This window comes from Chiloscyllium plagiosum, unplaced genomic scaffold, assembly GCF_037043375.1.
Source record: "Chiloscyllium plagiosum isolate Xiang-an unplaced genomic scaffold, Cpla_swu_hap1 HiC_scaffold_5, whole genome shotgun sequence".
NCBI classification, from domain to species: Eukaryota; Metazoa; Chordata; class Chondrichthyes; order Orectolobiformes; family Hemiscylliidae; genus Chiloscyllium; species Chiloscyllium plagiosum.
This window is the reverse complement of record NW_028270143.1, coordinates 30,165,982-30,177,729: the sequence shown is the minus strand read 5'-3', so window position 1 is coordinate 30,177,729 and position 11,748 is coordinate 30,165,982.

The window sequence follows — 11,748 nt, the reverse complement described above, 5'->3', positions numbered from 1 at the left end:
ACTTTGTCATTTGAATCTTAATTAGTTGGCATAGCTTTGTGAGGGACAGGTTATGCCTCACAAATCTTATTTAGTTCTTTGAGGATGTTACTAGACAAGTTGATGAGGGTCGAGCTGTGGATGTGGTGTATGTGGACTTTAGCAAGGCATTTGATAAGGTTCCCCATGGTAGGTTCGTTCAGAAGGTCAGTAGGAATGGGATAGAGGGAAATTTAGCTGTCTGGATACATACTTGGCTGGTCAATAGAAGACAGCGAGTGGTAGTGAAAAGAAAGTATTCTGCCTGGAAGTCATGGTGTTCCACAGGGCTCTGTTCTTGGGCCTCTACTCTTTGTAATTTTTATTAATGACTTTCGTGAGGAGATTGAAGGATGGGTTAGCAAGTTTACAGACGACACAAAGATTGGGGGTGTCGTTGACTGTATAGAGGACTGTTGTAGGCTGCAGCGTGACATTGACAGGATGCAGAGATGGGCTGAGAGGTGGCAGATGGAGTTCAACCTAGATAAATGCAAAGTGATGGATTTTGAAAGGTTGAACTTGAAAGTTGAGTACAGGATTAAAGACAGGATTCTTGGCAGTGTAGAGAAACAGCGGGATCTTGGTGTGCAGGTACATCGATCTCTTAAAATTGCCAGACAAGGGTTGTTAAGAAAGCATATGGTGTTTTGGCTTTCATTAACAGGGGGATTGAGTTTAAGAGCCGTGAGATCTTGTTGCAGCTCTATAAAACTTTGGTTAGACCGCACTTGGAATTCTGTGTCCAGTATTATAGGAAAGATGTGGATGCTTTGGAGAGGGTTCAGAGGAGGTTTACCAGGATGCTGCCTGGAATGGAGGGCTTATCTTACGAAGAGAGGTCGACTGAGCTCAGACGTTTTTCATTGGAAAAAAGAAGGAAGAGAGGGGACCTAATTGAGGTGTACAAGATAGAGAGGCATAGATAGAGTTGATAGCCAGAGACTTTTTCCCAGGGCAGAAATTGTTAACACGAGGGGTCATAGTTTAAAGATGTTTGCGGAAAGTATAGAGGGGATGTCAGAGGTGGGTTCTTTATGCAGAGAATTGTGAGAGCATGGAATGCGTTGCCAGCAACAGTTATGGAAGCGAGTCATTGAGGATATTTAAGAGACTGCTGGACATGCATATGGTCACAGATATTTGAGGGTTCGTACATTTTCCCTTACATGCGGATCAATGGTCGGCATAACATCGTGGGCTGTTCTGTGCTGTACTGTTCTATGTTCTAACTAATACAGAATCTTAATTTTTGACAATTTACTGAAGTTATCTGTCCAGAGAACTGTAGATTAGATTAGATTAGATTAGATTACAGTGTGGAAACAGGCACTTCGGCTCAACAAGTCCACACCGACCCGCCGAAGCGAAACCCCACCCATACCCCTACATTTACCCCTTACCTAACACTACGGGCAATTTAGTATGGCCAATTCACCTGGCCCTGCACATCTTTGTCACTGTGGGAGGAAACCGGAGCACCCGGAGGAAACCCACGCAGACACGGGGAGAACGTGCAAACTCCACACAGTCAGTCGCCTGACTGTATAATAGGTGTGAGATGGGGAAGGAGATCCTGTGACTTGTGATTTGTTGTTTTGGTTAGGCATTTTAGCATTACATTTGTTCATTAGTGTTGTGTATGATTTGAAATTGTTTAGCACACCTGCTGCGCTGTAAGTACAAATGGAACCAAAGTGAACATTTGGTACTGCACTTTATGACGTGGTTTTAAAAACTTGACGAGATTGGGAAGGGGAGGAATTTTAAATTTAAGTTTGGGTTTAGAAGTGGTTGGTTAAAAGAGCTGAAAATGATGGTGCCCAAGGAGTCCATCTGCCATCTATTTTTAACAGTGTGTTCATCTGTGTGCATGAAACCTCATGCAAGGCAGGCTGCCAATTGAAATATGGTAAAGGCAATTAACTCTTTACATGGTTTTCTAAATTAGCTTGGAATTATTGGATTTCTTTGAATCCCCAGTGAAAGGGTGGAGAGAGAACTGAAAATTGAAGGGTCCAAACAAATACTTGGTAAATATCTTGTTGTGTAATTAGACATCCTAGTTGTTTCCTTGCCTAATTGGAAGACTCTTTGCTCACAGGAATTGCTCTGAGATTTAGCTTTTACTACCTTGGGGTTGACTTCCAGTAATTCACAGGCCGTTTCCTTTGTGTTGGAGTCTTGTGTCTGATGGATATTGCTCATCTTATCTATCCAGGAAAAGTGTTACTTATGCAGCTTTATTTAACCCCAGATGAAGACCAAGGTGAACTGCAGCAATATGAGAAATGCCAGCAAAAACAGCAATCTTCTTATCAACCTGCTTCGAGGGGCAGAAACACAAATGAGAAGCAGGAATTGGCCATTCAGCCCAACAAGCCTGCCTTGTCTTTCAATGTGATAATGGCTGATTCTTTATCTCAATGCTTTATTCCTGATCTCTTTCCATACTATTTGACACTCTTTACACATAGAAATGTACCTCAAGACTCCTGGAAGCTTAAGTACAAAAATAGAGACAAAATACATGCAGATGCTGGAATCCAAGATAGACAAGCAGCAAGCTGGAAGAACACAGCAAGCCCGGCAGCATCAGGAGGTGGAGAAGTCAACGCTTCAGATGTAACTCTTCTTCAGGACTGGGGACGGATGAAAGGGGAGGGTGAAGAGTAAGGCTGAGTGGTGAGGTAGTGGTAGGTTAACGCAGAGACCTTTATTGGTCAATGGGAGGAAAGAATAGAGTTGGTAGCTGGAAGGAAGGGTCAGAGGAATGGAAGGGAGAGGGAGGGGCCAGAAAGGGAGTTGGGGGGGGGGGGGGTTGAGAAGGGAGGTTATTTGAAATTGGAGAACCCAGTGTTGAGACGTCTGGGCTGTTGGCTGCCCAGGCTGAAGATGAGGTGGTGTTCCTCCAATTTTTGGTCTGATTCATTGTGGCAATGGAGGAGGCTGAGGATTGTCATGTTGGGAAAGGAATGGGATAGAGAATTAAAATGGGCGGTAATTAGGAGGTCAGGTCAGCTCTTGTGGGTCCAGCTGAGATGCTCAGCAAAATGTGCCCTGAGTTTATGTTTGGTCTCCCCTATGTAGAGAAGACAACATCTGGAGCACCTGATGCAGTAAACCAAGTTGGAGAAGCGGCAGGTGAACTTCTGTCTCACCTAGAAGAATTGTTTGGGGCCCTGGGTGGAGGTGAGGGGGTGGTGTGCCAGTAGGTTTTGAATCTTTTCTGGTTGCAGGGAAAAGTACCTAGGGGTTCAGGGTTTCTTTAGTGGAGAGATTGGTATGAATCAAGGAATGGCAAAGAGAACAGTCCTTGCAGAAGACAGAGGAGTTGGGAAGGTGGTAGGGTCCAACTGGATTTGGCAGAAGTGTTTAAGGATGACACATTGGATGTGGAGACTGGTAGGTGAGGACAAGGGAGACCCTGTCTTTATTGCATTGGGGGGTGGGTTTAGAGCAGTGGAGCGGGGAATGGAAGAGATGCAGCGGAGGGCTATCTGGATGATGGAGGGGATAAGTATGTTGTTCAAAATAGGTGACATCTGGGATGTCTGGGAGTGGAATGTCTCCTCATCCAAGTAGATGCAACAGGGGTGGAGGAGTTGGGAAAATGGGATGGAGTTTTTGCAGGATACGGGTGAGAGAAGGTATAGTCCAGGTAGTTATGAGAGTCTGTGGGTTTATAGTAAACATCCATCTGTAGATTGTCGCCAGAGATGGAAATGAAGAAATCAAGAAAAAGGGAGGGAGGTGTCCGAGAAAGACCAAGTGAATTTAAGGGCTGGTGGAAGTTGTGGGCGAAATCAGTGAACTGCTCCAATTCAGCCTGGGTGCAGGATACAGCACTGATGCAGACATCGATGTAATGATGGAAGAGTTGGGGCGCAGTCCCTGTGTAGGTACTGAAGAGGGACGTTTTGGAATAGCTGACAAAGAGGGAGGTGTGGTAAGGCCCATCTGAGTGCCCATGGCCAACTAGCCCATAGTATCTGCTGGTGAATACAGTTCTATTCAATAACAATGTAGATAGGGACTTGAACCCTGATAATAATACAATTTTCAAGGAGATATCTAATGCTTTTGTGCTTGGCAAGTCAAGTCTTCAGTGCTCTTTACTTCTCAAAGCAGAATTAGGACTTAGTTCCCTAAATATGGGGATTATTCTCTGAAGACCTGTGAAGACATTGATGCCTGTTTTTGAGATACAATCACTTGACCATGAGAATTGTCATCAAGCAAGCAGTCAAGAATCTGAATTTGTGTTTTACCTATCTGGATGCGGGAATGTCCTTCATCATTTACCAGCTAGAGTATTAAGAGTCAAAGTGCTCTGCTGGGCCTCGTATAACATAATGCAATAGCAAGGACTGGAGCTACAGGAGGATGGAACTGAGGATCCTACTGATTCTTCAGATGAGGAGGGGCTTGATCGATGCGGGTACTAGTTACATTTCATATGATTGTCTGAGATGACCTAAGTCAGAAAGTGTTCAATGACTCTGAAACAGTGCATCCACCTGGTAATCTGAAACAGTTTGCCATCACCTCACCCCACAATTTCCCAACATAGCGATCCTACAATCAAAACAAATTAATCGTGTTTAACTCTTGTCTTACCATTCATTAGAAGTGAGAAGGCCATGTGCCAAATAAATGGGTAATATAGGAAATGCTGCAAATAATATTAGAGAGCAATTAAACAGTTATTAATGTAAAATGATGTTAACATTCATGTATAGATCCTTGTGTGATGACAGATATTTAATCTTTTTCTACTACTCCTGTGTAGAACAACTTCTGTATTTCAGCAAGTTACTTGTATCCCTGATTACAGAGATATGTCTGGGCAATGTCCATTGGATCTTTCTGTTATTATGATAGTGCCAAATATGAGCTATCAAATTTTAACTTTCATTATCTGATTGTTACTCTGCAGCCTTACATGGATTAAAATTGTTTTTTTTAAACAAAATAACATGGACTGAAATGGCTGCAGTGGTCACTTGTTGTTCAGATCAGAGTGGTGCAGGAAAAGCACAGCAGGTCAGGCAGCATTCGAGGAGCAGAAAAATCGACATTTCAGGCAAAAGTCCTTCATCCCATTCCTTTTGCCCGAAAAGTCGATTTTCCTGCTTCTCGAATGCTGCCTGACCTGCTGTGCTTTTCCAGCACAACTCTGATCTAAACTCTGGTTTCCAGCATCTGCAGTCCTCACTTTTGCCTGCAGTGGTCACTTGGCCATAGATCGAAGTAAACATTGAGAGACTCACGTAGAATAAAGAAAACCACACACAATTGAATTACCAATTTATCTAAGGGCATTGAAACCATGCAAATCAATCAGCAACAAGAAATCCACAAGATGTGTTTTAATTCATACATGTGATAATTTCATGTTGTGAGCTGAAAGTCTCACCTGTTCGCTAATCATATTGGAAAGACAATGTAGCCGGAGTTGTAATATACACTGAATTATATTTAACAGCTGCTTTTGAACAGCAAAGGTGATAGAAGAAAAAATAAATTTGTGACAACAAGAGCTGGAACTGTCTCTTTCCCAGCCTGTCTTTTTCACCATCTCAGTGTATAGCGCCTAGAGAGAGGGCAAATTGTTCACCAAGAACTCTAGCATATCTATAGCAGATAGTAACATCCTTCTTTCTTTCATCCAAGAACATCTTGATAACTGGTTCCTTCATTGAAAAGGGATTGGATAGACTGGAGTTGTTTTCTTTAGAGCAGAGGAGAGTGAGGGGTAACACAATATAACATTATGAAAGGCGTAGACAAGGTAAGTGGGAAGAAACGTTTCCCCTTGGTGGAGGGATCAATGACCAGGGACATAAATTTAAAGTAATGGGCAAGAGGTTTAGAGGCAATGTGAGAAAAATTGTTTTCACTCAGAGGATAGTAGGAATCTGAAAATTACTAACTGTAGGGTAGGAGAAACAGAAACCCTCATATCATGTAAGAAGAATCTGGATGTACACTTGCAAATCCCAAGGCAGACAAGTTGATGAGCCAAGTACTAGAAAATGGGAATGGGGAAGTGAGGTAGTAGTTTTTGACCAACACAAACTCGATGGATGAAAGGCACTTTTCAGTGCTATAGGCCTCGATGACTCTATAATATGCTCCAATACTGATTCTATTAAATACTGAAGCTATTTAAAATCGAAAAAAAGCAAGTAAAGTGAGCAAGGTCCTCTTGAGTAAAAATGAAAATAGTAGATAACTAGAAATAGCAGATGAAATGTACAAATATTTTGCTTCTGTATTTCCTATTGATGAGACAGAAAAAGATTGGAAATCAGGAGGTGGAAAGGAAAGAGTAATGTAGCAAGATTACAATCATAACAGAGGTGACACTAAGCATAATAATGGAGCCCCAGGCTAACAATTCTCTGCATTCAGATGCATTTCATCCTAGCGTTTTAAAAGAGATTGCTAATAAGGTATTGGAATCATTGGTATTAAATTCCAAGAATTCCACAGATACAAGAAAAGTCCCATCAGACTAGAAAATAGCAAATATAATCCATCCAGTTAAGAAAGGATGGAAACAGAAAACAGGAACTTATAGGCCAGTTAGCTTGATATCTGTCATGGGGAAGATGTTAGAATCAATAATTAAGGAGACTATAGCTGAGCACTTAGAAAAGCTCAAGATAATTGGAAGGAGTCATCATTAACCAATTTAAATGAGTTATTTGAAGATGTCATGCCCACTGTGGATAAAGGAAGCTTGTGAACATACTTTATTTGGTTTTTCAGAATGTAATTAGGTGTTACATCAAAGGTTAATACAGAAGGTAAAAGCTGATGATGTAAGGGATAACATAGAATAATAATAGAAGAATGGCCGGCTGGCAGAAAACAGAGTATCCATAAATTGTTTTTTGTCTGATTGGCAGGCTGTGATGAGAGGAGACCCACAGGGATCTGTTCTGGGATCTCAACATTTCAGAAATTACGTCAATGGATGGATGAGAGGATACAAAGCATGGTAGCTAAATTTGTAGCTGACATAAAAATAACTCGAAATGTATGTTGTAAAAAAGCATAAGGAAGTTGCAAACCGATATAAATATAGAGTCATAGAGATATACAGCATGGAAGCAGACCCTTCGGTCCAACCTGTCCATGCCGACCAGATATCCCAACCCAATCTAGTCTCACCTGCCAGCACCGAACCCATAACCCTCTAAACCCTTCCTATTCATATACCCATCCAAATGCCTCTTAAATGTTGCAATTGTACTAGCCTCCACCACTTTCTCTGGCAGCTCATTCCATATAAGTACCACCCTCTGCGTGTAAAAGTTGCCCTCTTTTATATCTTTCCCCTCTCACCCTAAACCTATGCCCTCTAGTTCTGGACTCCCCACCCCAGGGAAAAGACTTTGCCTATTTACCCTATTCATGCCCCTCGTAATTTTGTAAACCTCTATAAGGTCATCCCTCAGCCTCCGACATTCCAGGGAGAACAGCCCCAGCCTGTTCAGCTTCTCCCTATAGCTCAAATCCTCCAGCCCTGGCAACATCCTTGTAAATCTTTTCTGAACCCTTTCAAGCTTCACAACATCTTTCTATTAAGAAGGAGACCAGAATTGCACGCAATATTCCAACAGTGGCCTAACCAATATCTTGTACAGCCGCAACATGGCCTCCCAACTCCTGTACTCAATACTCTGACCAATAAAGGAAAGCATACCAAACGCCGCCTTCACTATCCTATCTACCTTCGACTCCACTTTCAAGGAGCTATGAACCTGCACTCCAAGGTCTCTTTGTTCAGTAACACTCCCTAGGACCTTACCATTAAGTGTATAAGTCCTGCTAAGATTTGCTTTCCCAAAATGCAGCACCTCACATTTATCTGAACTAAACTCCATCTGCTAAACTTCGCAGCCCATTGGCTCATCTGGTCAAGATCCTGTTGTAATCTGAGGTAATCCTTCTTGCTGTCCACTACACCTCCAATTTTGGTGTCATCTGCAAACTTACCAACTGTACCTCTTATGCTCGCATCTAAATCATTTATGTAAATGACAAAAAGTAGAGGAGCCAGCACCAATCCTTGTGGCACTCCACTGGTCACAGGTCACCAGTCTGAAAAACAACCCTCCAACACCACCATGCTGTCTTCTACCTTTGAGCCAGTTCTGTATCCAAATGGCTAGTTCTCCCTGTATTCTGTGATATGTAACCTTGCTAATCAGTCTCAAGTGGGGACCCTTGTTGAATACCTTACTGAAGTCCATATAGATCACATCTACCGTTCTGCCCTCATCAATCCTCTTTGTTACTTCCTCAAAAAACTCAATCAAGTTTGTGAGACATGATTTCCCACGCACTAAGCCATGTTGACTATCCCTAATCAGTCCTTGCCTTTCCAAATACATGTACATCCTGTCCCTCAGGATTCCCTCCAACAACTTGGCCACCACCGGCGTCAGGCTCACTGGTCTATAGTTCCCTGGCTTGTCCTTACCACCCTTCTTTAACAGTGGCACCACATTAGCCAACCTCCAGTCTTCTGGCACCTCACCTGTGACTATCGATGATACAAATATCTCAGCAAGAGGCCCAGCAATCACTTCTCTGGCCTCCCACAGAGTTCTAGGGTACACCTGATCAGGTCCTGGGGATTTATCCACTTTTATGCGTTTCAAGACATCCAGCACTTCCTCCTCTGTAATATGGACATTTTGCAAGATGTCACCATCTATTTCCCTACAGTCTATATCTTCCATATCCTTTTCCACAGTAAATACTGATGCAAAATATTCATTTAATATCTCCCCCATTTTCTGCAGCGCCACACAAAGGCCGCCTTGCTGATGCTTGAGGGGCCCTATTCTCTCTCTAGTTACCCTTTTGTCCTTAATGTATTTGTAAAATCTTTTTGGATTCTCCTTGACTCTATTTGCCAAAGCTATCTCATGTCCCGTTTTTGCCCTCCTGATTTCCCTCTTAAGTATACTCCTACTTCCTTTATACTCTTCTAAGGATTCACTCGATCTATCCTGTCTATACCTGACATATGCTTCTGTCTTTTTCTTAACCAAACCCTCAATTTCTTTAGTCATCCAGCATTCCCTGTACCTACCAGCCTTTCCTTTCACCCTGACAGGAATATACTTTCTCTGGATTCTCGTTATCTCATTTCTGAAGGCTTCCCATTTTCCAGCCATCCCTTTACCTGCGAACATCTGTCCCCAATCAGTTTTCGAAAGTTCTTGCCTAATACCATCAAAATTGGCCTTTCTCCAATTTAGAACTTCAACTTTTAGATCTGGTCTATCCTTTTCCATCACTATTTTAAAACAAATAGAATTATGGTTGCTGGCCCCAAAGTGCTCCCCCACTGACACCTCAGTCACCTGCCCTGCCTTATTTCCCAAGAGTAGGTCAAGTTTTGCACCTTCTCGAGTAGGTACATCCACATACTGAATTAGAAAGTTGTCTTGTACGCACTTAACAAATTCCTCTCTATCTAAACCCTTAACACTATGGCAGTCCCAGACGATGTTTGGAAAGTTAAAATCCCCTACCATAACCACTCTATTATTCTTACAGATAGCTGAGATCTCCTTACAAGTTTGTTTCTCAATTTCCTTCTGACTATTAGGGGGTCTATAATACAATTCCAATAAGGTTATCAACCTTTTCTTATTTCTCAGTTCCACCCAAATAACTTCACTGGATGTATTTCCAGGAATATCCTCCCTCAGCACAGCTGTAAGGCTATCCCTTATCAAAAATGCCACCTCCCCTCCCTCCTCTCTTGCCCCCTTTCTATCCTTCCTGTAGCATTTGTATCCTGGAACATTAAGCTGCCAGTCCTGCCCATCCCTGAGCCATGTTTCCGTAATTGCTATATCCCAGTCCCATGTTCCTAACCATGCCCTGAGTTCATCTGCCTTCCCTGTTAGGCCCCTTGTATTGAAATAAATGCAGTTTAATTTATTAGTTCTACCTTGTCCCTGCCTGTCCTGACTGTTTGACTCGCTTCTGTTCTCAACTGCACCAGTTTCAGATTGATCTCATTTCTCACTATCTCCCTGGATCCCACCCCCCCCCTTACTAGTTTAAATCCTCCCGAGCAGCTCTAGCAAATCTCCCTGCCAGTATGTTAGTCCCGTGTACCCCTTGTTGCATTAGAGCCAGTCTCAATACCAGAAACTTGGCTGTTCGTGTTAAGTTCCCCTGAGAATCGATCACCCCCTATATTTTCCAAAACAGCATACCTGTTTGAAATGGATATATCCACAAAAGACTCCTGCACTAGCTGCCTACCTCCCTTACCTTTCTGGAGTTAACCCATCTATGTGACTATATCTGAGACTTTCCCCCTTCCTATAACTGCCATCCATCACATACTGTTGCTGTTGCAAATTCCTCATTGCTTCTAACTGTCTCTCCAACCGATCCATTCGATCTGGTAAGATTCGCAGCCAACAGCATTTATGGCAGATATAATCCGCAGTAACCCTTAAACTCTCTTTAAACTCCCACATCTGACAAGAAGTACATATCACCTATTAAAGGCCATTTTTGCTCCTTCACAATCTACAGACCCAGAAAATAACACCGTCATATTCTTCTACAAACTGCCCCAGGTTAAATTAATAGTTATGGCATATATTTTAAGTTTAATCAAGAGACATATCTCCAAAAATATATAATCAAGAAAGAACCCATTCTACTCACTACTCCAGATTCTCTGTAGGCCACACTTAAAATAACGATTAACTAATCTGTTTCTGTGCTGTGAGTATCGCCCAACAGTTCCTCCAAGATCAGTTGTGAATTTCACTGTTTGATAATTTTCCAAGATGCACGCCGATGTCCAGTGATACACGAATTCAAGCATCAAAGGCAGTTCTCTCTCTCCCTCTCTCTTTCTCTCTCTCCTGCCATGACCTCCCCATGTGCTTCCTTCATCTGTTTTTTTCCCTTTTAAAACTCTGGTTGTTTTGACTTTTTTTTCTCCAAAGTTCCAAAACAATGCAACAGCATATGAAACAGTAATCGCTGCTCCTGCAATTCGAGGAAATCACCTCCAGCACCTAAAATACCTCAAAAAAGGAGCAGCTGTTACAGCCATAAATTTTTCCCATCCTCCATCTTGGATTACCCAGAATCCTATCTATATTGAGTGAATGGTCAAAAATCTGTCAGAAGGAGTGCAACATGAAGAAATGTAAAGTTGTTTGCTTTGGCAGGAAGAATAAAAAGCAGAATGTTAAAGGAGAAAGGCAACAGAAGTCTAAGATGCAGACGGTCTCAGGTGTTATAGTGCATGAGTCATAAAAACTTAGTATGCAGGTATAGACAGAAGCAAGAAGGCTAATGGAATGCAAGCTTTTATTATGAGAGGAATGGAACTTTTAAGTATTAGTTATGCATGATTTGATCTTGAATTTGAACCCACACCTCAAATATTGGGTTTAGTTTTGGTCTTCTTATTAAATGTAAGATGTAAGTGCAATGGAGGAGGGTTCAATGGGGATTTACTACATTGCTACAGGTAATAAACAGGATGTCTTATGGATATGCGTTGGACAGGCTGGGCTTGCTTCCACTGGAGTTTAGGAGAGTGAGGGATGACTTGATTGAAGCGTATAAGAATCTGAATGGTTTCGACAAGGTGGACACAAAAAACAGGTTTCCTCATGTGAGTCAGTCCAGGACAAGGGGACAGTGTTTTTAGGGCAGAGA